Source organism: Cinclus cinclus, chromosome 6, assembly GCF_963662255.1.
Source record: "Cinclus cinclus chromosome 6, bCinCin1.1, whole genome shotgun sequence".
Lineage (NCBI taxonomy): Eukaryota > Metazoa > Chordata > Aves > Passeriformes > Cinclidae > Cinclus > Cinclus cinclus.
The window spans coordinates 58,574,946-58,585,989 of record NC_085051.1 but is presented as its reverse complement, the minus strand read 5'-3'; positions in this window follow the sequence as shown (position 1 = coordinate 58,585,989).

The window sequence follows — 11,044 nt, the reverse complement described above, 5'->3', positions numbered from 1 at the left end:
CAGCAAAAGGTGAGTTTGTGTTTTTCCCTGGAGTTGTCCACGTGCCTGGACACCACAGTGTGACTGGGAAGAGGAGCTCTGTGCTGGAAGGGATTAGAGCCTGTTCTGGACACCAGGCCATGGTGTTTGGCTTCCACCTACCCATGAGAAAACTATGAGCTGTGCTCTGTACAGCAGCACTCTGCAGGAATGGATTTTCTTACTCAAATACTCCCCACTAAATTCTGGGAAGCAATGGCACTGCTTAAATTCATGGTATCTCAGGACACCCTTTGCACTTGATAGAAGGGGATTCTTCTAAATCCTGATCTTTTGTGTTTCCCTCTTTCCCCTGTCTCTGACTCTCATGGTTAGGGGAGTTGTGGTGCTCAGGAATGGAGGGCTCTTGCTTTGGTAAGCTAAAAATGCCATTTATTTTCCAGAAGCTGTGAAATTAAAGTATGAACTGGGTACATGAACTGCTTTGCACACACCCAGCAGGGCAGGTTTGGAAGGAGGGAGGGGGAAGGTGATGTTTCCCTTCTAGCCCTGAGCAGTTTTTCACAACCTCACGCCAGCCATCACCTGTTTTGATTTGTTGCCAAGGTTTACTCCATAACTGCTGCAGTGCTCTGCTCAGGGACAGGGAAGGCAGGAAAACAAACCAGGTTTAAAGGTGTGCACACAGCTTCACCCAGCGTTGTGCAGCCCCTGTGGGAGGAGCCAGAGGGAGAACTTCTGGTCTTTGGGAAAGGCCCATGCTCATGGATCCTTCATAAATACTCATAAGGTAGGAAAGTAGTAAACTCATCTCAGTAAACTCACTAAATTAGGGGACCCTGGGTAGGTAGCACTGGAAGAGTTCAAGGAGTTACAAATGATAAACTTTCTGTGTTTTTCTGTTCCCTCTGTAGTTGCCCAGAACATTTCACTGCTTCTTTATGTGCTCTGACCACTTGTCCTGTTTTATGAAAGGAGAAATGCCCTTCAAAACCTAAATCAGGAAGATCTGATGTAGAGCTCACATCAGCCTGAGGACTCCCAGGGCAGAGCTGGTACCTAACAAGAGGTTCTGGTGGGCTCTAAAGGTGATCAAGTTCAGTGGCATTCCTTTAGCTCTTTAATAAAATAAACAAGTTTTTAATACAAGAGTTTCTTTAAAACTGTATTAAAGGGAAAAAACCCAAAAATTTTCTTTTGGTACGGAGTGCTGTTTCTTCTTCCTGAGTGTTTGCTGTTTGAAGTGCTTCTAGTTGTATTTTTGTCACAGGCATAGATTATATGAGATCTTTGTGAAGGTAACTTTGCACAAAGACTTTCCAAAAGAAGTAGCCAAAGAGTTCTCCAGACTTTGTATTGGGTGTCAGAGGGCCAGAAGAAAACTAAGATGCAAAGAACTGAAAACAATAAATGTAAGGACTTACATAATGGGTTGCAAACCTGACATTCTGACATTCCCCCCTCTCAAGAAAAAAATCCTGCGAATAAATATTAAAGAGTTAATATGGAACTCAGTTCATTAGCGAAATTAATTTGTTTCATTTCATTAAATTTGGGAGTAATGTAAGAAACAGCAATTAAAATTAATTTAAAGCAAATAAACGCTATCAAATCTTTTGAGGTGAGACTGAACATTAATTGGCAATGCGAATTGATGTAGCAGACCTCTAAGAAATTAAAATAATGCAAAATCCATGCATAACTCACTTAGTACAGCAAAAATGGCTGAGATTTCCAAATCCAGTGGTGTTGGGGAACCTTCATCAAACATGTTTTAGAGCCCAACTGTTTTGTTTAACACTTGTGGGAAGGTGTGGAAGGAAATGGGGAATTTGCACTGAGGTTCCCAGAGGCTGAGAAGCTGCGATTCCTGTTCCTCTCACCACAGAAGGGAATGAGTCCCCCTAACACAGCTCCATGTTGTCAAACCTGTCACTGATCACTACTCAGTAATTTGATGGTTTTCCAGTTTTCTGGAAGCCCTTTCCTCCCACCAAGGTATTTGGTGACAGCTCCAAGATGGTTTATGCCAGTTCCTCAAGAACTCTGGGGTAAATCCTGTTCCTTCAGATAATTTGGAAGTAGTCACTTTTCCCACATAATTCCGCCCTTCCCACCTCTGCATTTTTTTCACTGTTTTTTTCTGCTGTGGCCATTCGTTACCAGTAAACACAGGAACAACGAGGCATTAAACATTCCGTGGTTGCCCCCTGTTTATTCATGCTGTCCTAGGAACTGGCCATACTTTGTCCTATTTGTATAAACCCTGCTGAGATCCAAGCCAGCAGAGAATTTGTAAGTCCATGTTTGTTCCTCACTACTTCTACTGACTCCCTCCCCTCTACCTCCCTGTTCTCTCATCCTTAGGAGACAGACAAAATAAAAGATACTTCCATTTTACAGTGAGGAAAACCAAGCCCACACAAAGCTGAACGAATCCTGAGAGCACCATGTCAGGAAATCCCTCCAGCCCTCAATCCCAAATGAGAGATCAGATGAGAATTTTGCATGTCCCAGTTTGGGAAGTGTAAGTTTCCCTGCAGCTCTGTATGGCTGTCAGTGGGAATCCCACAGGGACACCTTGGGGCTAAATTTCATCCCCATGCCTGTATTCCCCTCTTGCTACCAAAATCTTGTCACACAAACCCAATGCAACAATTCAGGTGCAAGGAACAGAGATTTAACTCTAGCTGTGACTCCCCTGGACATCCTGGGGCACAAGCAGGACCCCCAGCATGGGGATAGGTACCACTCACTGACCACCTAAAATTCCTCTTCCTTATTTCCCCAGATCTCATGTTGCCCTAAGGTGTGCCAATCTGCTGATTTTTGCAGGAATGAGGTGGTAATTCAATGAGGGGGAAATTCATGCATGGGAGCAGGACCTGAGAGATCAAAGGCTCTTTTCCCCTAAAAATGGGGAGGGTCTCTCTTGTGAGCATTAAAGCACTGCCTCCCTCCACCCACACCCAGATCCAAAGGACCCAGGGTCGTTGCTTTCTGCAGCCCCACAGAAGACAGGACACCCAGCCAATATTCCCAAGAGGCTTTCCAAGGAAACCAGCATCCCTGGAACTGGAGTGCTGGATGTGAGGGAGGACAGCAGTGCCACCACTCCATCCCAAGTCAAAGGGGCCAGGGAGCAGCTGGAAAAGAGAGGAGCTGTGCTTCTCCCAGGGGCTGGGATGGCCCATGGCTCCCCTAACCAAACCTCACTCCTCATAGGGGCCAGAGGGCTCTCCCAAAGAATTCCCATTAAAGATGCACCTGTCCCCTAGGATGGCACACCATCAACAAGTCAAGCCAAATACTACAGGGAGCTCTCAACCCTCAGGGATGCTTTTTTCCTAAGGACTCTTGACTCACAGCACAACTGAAAATCAGATATTTTAAGTCACAGGCCTGCCCCTTTTTGTCCTTCTTGCTTTTATGATGTCTCTAAGAAACCTGGTCAAGCTCTAGGTAATTTTTTGAAAGCCCAATGCCATTTGTAGAGACACGTAACAGCAGACAACTAAACCCAACCCATTTTCTCCCCAGTGAGATCAGCTGGTCGCTTTTGATTTTCTCTAGAAACCTATCTCTTCAGGACCTTTCTTTCCCCTTTTTCTTTATTTTTTTTTGAAGTCAAAGTCTGTTTCCCGTTTGGTAGGTGACCTGTTTAATGTTTTCCCTGTGTCTGGGAACTCCTTAGTGTAATTAGCGACCTTTGAACTCCACAACTAATCCTGAGCTATTTTGTATTCCTTACTCATCTTTAAGGCTGGACCTTTCTTTTCTTTTGAGTCCGCTGCCACAATTAAAGAAGAAACAGCTGCATTTCAAAGGGATTCCAATTCCAGAAGCTTAATCGTGATTGACATGTTCTTATTCTAAGCTATAAGAAACTCTAAGAGTCCTTTCTTGGGTTAAAACTTCAATCATTTTCTAAAAAATTATCTCAATATGGATTTTATTCATTTTCTTTGATAACCATTCTTTGTGATTTTTTCAACTTGAAAGATGCTTTGAGTTTGTGATGAATATGAACTGCGCCCACCGAAAGAATGAATGGTGTCGGGCTCGGGCTGGATGCAGAAGTGCCTAAATTCCATTTATTGTCAAAATCTGATTATGAAACCTGACGTCCTCCATATAGCCTGACATCATTCCACATGCCCCAAAGGAAGGAGAGGTGGAAGCTCTTGCAAATGAACCCTAGGAAGGCTGGGCAGGGAGATGGTATAAAGCATTCCTCAGAACTATAAATATCTATATATGTATATACATAAATATATATATATATATAAACAGTTTTCCCCAGTTTTTATAGCACAGAGTAAGAAGTCGTTGCCTTCCAGTCCTCAAAGGGTCCCTCTTCACTCCAGGAGAAATGAATTCCCAATGAAAAGTCACAGCCAAAAGCAGCTGCCATAAAACAAGGATAATTTGTGAGGTTTAAAATTATTGCCACAACCCCACAACAAACCCCGAGCGAGGCTGTGGTGCTTAATTCTCCTCCAAGGCCTGATCCTAGAAAATGATGGGAGCCTATTGGGTCCCGTTATTTAATTATCTCCCTCTCAGTTACATTCAAATTCAGCATGACCTCTGAAAGATGGGCTTGGAAAGGAAAAAAAAAAAAAAACAAAACAAAGCAAAACTAAAAGCCTGAAAATCTGTTTGCGTGTTTTCCCAGATCCACCTGATCTTTGGCACACAGATCTCTGGGCATCACTGATGGTGTAAACCTGCCCAAAATGATCCCAAAGAGCCCCAGGAATGGCAGCAGGCGAGACCTGGTGTTCCTAAGACACAGGTCAAATAAAAAAAAAGGGTGCTAATAAACAGCCCTCCAGTTTAAAGGGACTCCTTTTTTTTTTTTTTTTTTTTTAGGATTACATCTTAAATTCCAGCAAATCAGATTTAGGAGTTACTGAAAGTGAAATTGATCCATCGCTCAGCCAAACTTTGCAATACTTTCCTGTTCTGACATCATTTAGATAGTTAGCTGCATTATCAGATTAAAAACCATTGTACAGGGCTGCTGAAAGGAAAAGGAGCCAAAAAGCTAAACACTGCCTGAATTCTGAACCTTTTAACCTGGCTGAAGTACGGTGGGGTCCCTGTTATGCAAATACCTTCAATCCTCTGCTAAGTTCAGTGGAAATAATTTTCTTGAATGACAGGTTTATTCAGCAAGGATTCAGTTGGCGATTAATCCCCCTTTGATCTAAGGTATTTCACTTAACTACCAGTTACCTCGTCCTGACAAAGTGCAACCGAGATTAGGGAGATCACCAGAACACGGCCGGGGTGTGCGTTTATTCTCCCCAGCCGTTCAAAGGGAAGGGCCAGGAATGCAATCTATTCCCAGTATTTGAAGATGGAAAGTCCTGTCTCCCGAGTTAGAAAGTCAATTGAATACCAAGCGGGGCTCGGTCCTGACCGAGCACCAGCTCCCGACCTGAGATATTCCCACTCCTTGGGATATTTTTTGTTCTGACCTCGCTTTCAGCCAGGTTTTCACTCTTCCAGAGCTGCCTCTTTATTTTAGGTCAGCGCGTGGCACTGTGGAAAAGACCTTTGCTTTTGGGAAAAGGGGGTATTTCCCATTTTTCAGCTATTATTTCTTCATTTTTTGCTGAAAAATCCATTTTGCGCTTATATATATTTATCCATATATAGTATATATAAGATATAAATGAGTATTACATGTATTATAAATGCATATATTTAAAAAACTGATTAATAGAGCTAACCACACAAATTACATTAGAACAGGAAAGTTTTGCTGAGGGGTGGATCAATCTCACTTTCAGTAAGTCCTAAACCTGATTTGTTGGAATTTAAGATGCAATTCTTGAAAAAAATCCCAAATATCAATTTTTTTAACTGGAAGGCTGTTTATTAGCATCCCTTTTTTAATTTGACCTTTGTCTTAGGACCACCAGGTCATGCATGCTGCCATTCCTGAGGCTCTTTGGGATAATTTTGGGACAGGTTTATATGGCTGGATACATATTTATACCTCCAGCAGGTATGGTGTAAAACTTTTGTGCCAAAATCTATTCACGAATGAAAATACATGACTACAGTGACAGAATCATCCCCTAAAATAAAAAAAAAAATAAAAAAAAAAAAAAAACAAACCAAAAAAAACCAGGCAACTGCTCCATGGCTGCCTGACATCTGAAATAAAGCATTTTTTACTCTGCTTACTCATTCACTGATACGTTTTCCCTTTTTGCTGAATTATGACATCATTTTGTAGCAGCAACAACTCCAAAAATGCTGCAGCCACCACGGGAGCATGGTCCTGATCTGGGGCTTAGCTGGGTCAGCCCATGAGAAGCTGATTACAGGATTGGGCACAAAGCTGCATTTCCCTATCCGAGGGGAAAGGCGGAACAATATCATTTGTGGGATTCTCCCCTTGGTGAAAGTGGCCGCTGGGATTTCCACTCTGAACTCGCTGATTTTAGGGGGCTTGTTTGGATGTAAATAAGGTTGAGAGAGGGGAAGAAAATTATCTTGTTCCACATTTGGGACTTTTACCCATCATGAGATATCAGGCAGCTGCTTAAGCAAATGCCTTGTCCATAGACTCTGTTAAAATCAACTTCCTAAAGTGTAACCATGCTTGGAAGTCCTTGCAGAACTGGGGCTGTACTTGGTTATTTCTCCACTCCACGGGCAAACTGTAAGCCATCCTTCATCTCTGCTGTTATTTTTTTACTCCCTTGTGTGAAATAATTGGAATTTTTAAAAAGCTGCTCTGCAGGTTGAGCACTTTGGTGTGAAGGGGCTGGAGCCTGCCCTGGGGTCCCCCCATCCCAGCTGCATCTCCACATCATTTATTCCCATTTTACAGAATCACAGAATCCTGGAATAGTTTGGGTTGGGAGAGACCTTAACGATCACCCAGTTCCAACCCCCTGCCAGCCTCGGGCAGGGAGATTTTAATTTCCATTGAAAATTTCCTCATGGGATTCCGGAGCCTCAAAATCCCCCCAAAGTCTCATCGAAGGCCCCCATCACACTTGATCAGGTCAATAATACACAAACTAAGAAGGATTTGCACTCGAGACAGTAACAGCTTCTCAAGAGCCATTACAGTGTAGTGGCTTTCAGAAAGAAATCCCTTTTAAGAAATGCCAGACTCTGGAGTAACGTGATAGTCCATAAGGCTTTAGGGTCTTTCTAGCAAATATAATGTTACATGTGCTTCCCAAGAGAAGTTTACCCACTTACAAATCAGGAAAAGATAAGATGGGAGGGTTTTAAAATAATTTCTTCATTTGACTATATGAACTCTGCAATGAGTCTGCGAAGGAGAGAAATTTATATTTGAAAATAAGCCCAAATTGTTGTCTGCATAATAAATAAATGGGGGGACTGCAAGCAGTCAAAGCAAAGAGACACAATCCCCATGTTGGTCTCTGTAGAGCCTCATCAGTGACAGATAATCGATGACTTGGTTTAGCTAAGTTAAATTATTTGGGAAATAATTTCAGAAAATTTAATTTACATTAAATTATTTAGAAGACTGGGTTGTATCCGTTCGAGATTCAGAAATGTTCACTCATGTTTTGAGCAAAAAGTGGGGAAGGTGTGTTGCTGCTTTGTGATGTTGGTGTGAGCCTGTGTTTATGTCTATACAATAAATAAATATATAAGTACATAAATAAGATGGGAAATATGGCAAAAGAGCTGAATGACATTTATCAGTTTTGTCGCCTGTTTTTTCCCAAATTGAGCAATAAAAAAAAATTATTCAAATGAGTAATATAGGATGATATTCTGTGCTGATTACATTAAAAACTATTTGCTGATTATTTATAGTAATCTGATGGTTAATTGCTTAAGAAACAGGATTTTGTTCAGAAGGCATCTCCAACATCTCTGAAATGTGGGTAATTTCTATTTTTCAGCCCTCAGCAGTATTTCTAGAGGAGAGAATTCCCCCAAACCACCTCGCAGAGCTCTGCTTGAAACGCAGTGTGCAGTGCAGTGGGTCAACCTCCCAAATTCCATAAGGGCAGGGACGGATCAGCAAAGGCAGAACTTCGCTCACCCCGGCAGTGCCGCAGATTTCCTGGGAAATGAAAATCCTGATGTTCTCCAAAGGCCGTTCCTGCCCCCCTGTGGTGGCACCAAACCAGCGCTGCAGCCCCAAACCTGTCCGGCAGGACATGACTTTTATTTCTGGGTCACTTTTCTTTTCTTTTTTTTTTTTTTCCTCTTTTTTTTTTTTTTTTTTTTTTTTTTTGAGGGGCAAGTTGTTTTACAGAGTGACAGGATAAGAGGAGATGGATTCAAACAGGGCAGGGTGAGATGGGATATTGGGAAGAAATTCTTGCCTTTCAGGGTGGTAAGGCACAGGTTTCTAGAGAAGCTGTGGCTGCTCCTGGGTCCCTGGAAGTGTTCCAGACCAGGTTGGACATTGGGGCTTGGAGAAACCTGGGATAGGGGAAGGTGTCCCTGCCCATGGCAGGGGGTGGAACTGGGTGAGCTTTAATCTTCTTTCCTATAATTCTCTGATTTATTGGTGTGACTGGTTTGCTGCAGCCTTCCATGGTGTGAGCACTGCAAACTCCTTCACTCTGCTCCTTCCACTCAGCTCCCCTCGTCCTCATCCATTTTTATTTCATTCTTTCGTGTACTTCTCATCCAGGCAGACATTTCCTCAGAGCCTGGCTTCATCTTGGGGATGGGAGAAGGTTGGGAACGACTTTGTTGTCACGGTTTGGCCTTTGCAAGGATTTAGGGTCATTCTCAGCCTCGTGCCTCAGCAGCTCCTGTCCCCTCCGAGCCTGGAGCAGATCCAGCCTCATCCCAGGCCACGGCAGCTCCCTGGGATGGCCCATGTGAGCAAAGGTCCCTCACCCTGGGAAAAACTCTGGTGGCTACAGCAATCTGAACAAAGCTTAGAAATAGACTCAGAATTATATTCACAAATTTCTGTGGGGTCACTTTGCCATTGGCAGGACTTCTCCAAGGTTTCATTCAGTTTTCAGAGGAATTTTCCCAATTTCAAGACTTGGGAGTGCAATATTATGCACCTTTCACCCCTAAACCTCACTTAAAAGAGCAATAGCAATCATGAACTGATTTTTTGCTTCCATTTCTCTAGTCATTGGCACAAAATGTGTGTCCACACTTACCCTGAGCTTTACTGAGTGCCACTAGAATCATTGTCAGGCTGGTTGTGTTTATCGATGCCAGAGGGTGAGCTGGGATTGCAGACTGGGCAATTAGGAAAAACAACACTTTGCATGGCTAAAATAGATATAATACATGTCTAATAATAAAATAGACACATTTGGCTCGGAGCCACAGAGAGAACAAGCAGAATGGAGTGAACATCAGCCCGTTCCTACAAAATCACTGTGCTCCCAATCCCTGCTCCAACACATCAACCCTGCCCCTCTGTGCTTGTCCAGGGATCTGGCTGGAGAATGAACAGTGCCAGATGAAGGGAGCTGTGTTGTCTGACCATTCCGACAGCAGAACTGGGGGCTATTGCCACGGGAATAAATCATCTCCAGACATTTCTTCACCTCCTCCACAGGTGCCCGTATCTGTTTCTGCGGCCGGCGGGAGCCGCTTTTCCTACATGAAACCGTAGATCCTCCGGCCAGTGCCTGGTGGCACTTCCAATTCAATTAACTTACTCACTGGAACTCCCAGAGAAACTGAATATGACCAGAACAAGAGGGGAAGCTGGGCCAAATTAATAGGACGAGATCCTTTTACAGCCCTGGCCAGCAATCCTGAGCAGCAGCCCTGAAAAGCAAATTGGAACAAGCAAATTGCTGTTGAAAAATTCTTTCAGCACTTGGCTGTTGCTACTCAGCCGGTCACTGCTAGGAGTCAAAGGTTGGAAAATCCCGGGATGGTGCTGACAATGGGGGCATTCTTATGACAAACATTTACATTTTATTTATTGGTGTGCTGGAGGTAGATTAGTCTCATCTTTGGCCGCTCGGGATGGGCTGCACCATTTGGAGAGGAGAGTAGTGGGAACAAGCATTTTATTGTGGGGTAAAAAGCCAGTAAAATCATATTTCCTGCTCCTAGCCTAAGGAAAGGATGGTCAGATTTTGAAGATTACCCTCAGGAGAAAGCTTTTGTCCCCTTTTGTCCCCTCCTTTTAAGGGAAAAGCACATTACGGGGGATTTTTTTTTTATTCCAAATTAAGTTCTCTTCACAGATAATGCCATTTTATGTATATGCCTGACTTGCCATGTGCTTCATGCAAAAATCCTGCTGCTTTCCTTCATGGACACCAGGGCACACAACAAATAATTCATTCCAAGTGTCCAATCAATGTTTTGTACAGATGCAAACATGTGTGTGGGCATTGTTCAATTGTGTGTGGTTGTGTAGCCCCATATTCATGAGAAACTCATAATTTTGTAAAAAGAATAATTCCAAGTTCACAGCTGCAATTTCCACTGAACCTTTTTGACTTTCAATGAGCTGTGGAGAAGGAGAGGGAGAGGAATCTCTGCTGGGGAATGGAAATGAGCAGGAAATGATAAACACATCATGAGACATCCTTCTTCTGAATTATGCCCCAGACTTCATATTACAGACAAAAAAAGCACCTGTGTACCTGTAGGATAAAATGCTGAGGAAAAGAAATGGGGAAATACCCAGCTGGGACCCAAGTGAATGGTTTGAACTGGAAGAACAATCACAGTGATCAAGTTTCTCTCTCTTGTGGCAGTGCTGGTCCCATGGAGGCTCCTGTGTCTGGTGATGTCCCATCTCCAGGACTCTGCCCTGAAAACCTTGGGACAGCTGCTACAAGGGAACAATCCCCTTGGCAGCCTCCTCCTGGCTCTCCTGGGACAGGCACACAGCAGAGAGCAGGGCTGGTGTTGATGCTTTCCACAGTAACGACCTCAAATCCAGCCCTGTTGTTGTCAATTATTTGGGAAAGCTATGCCCCAAATCCCTTTACTCTCTCCTGCTGCTCGTGCCTGCTGGGTCACAGACAAGAGCTGAGGGAGTGCTTGTTCACAGAAACAATTTCTCTATTTTTCTGTGGTTTCCTTCTCTTCCCCTTGGTACCTG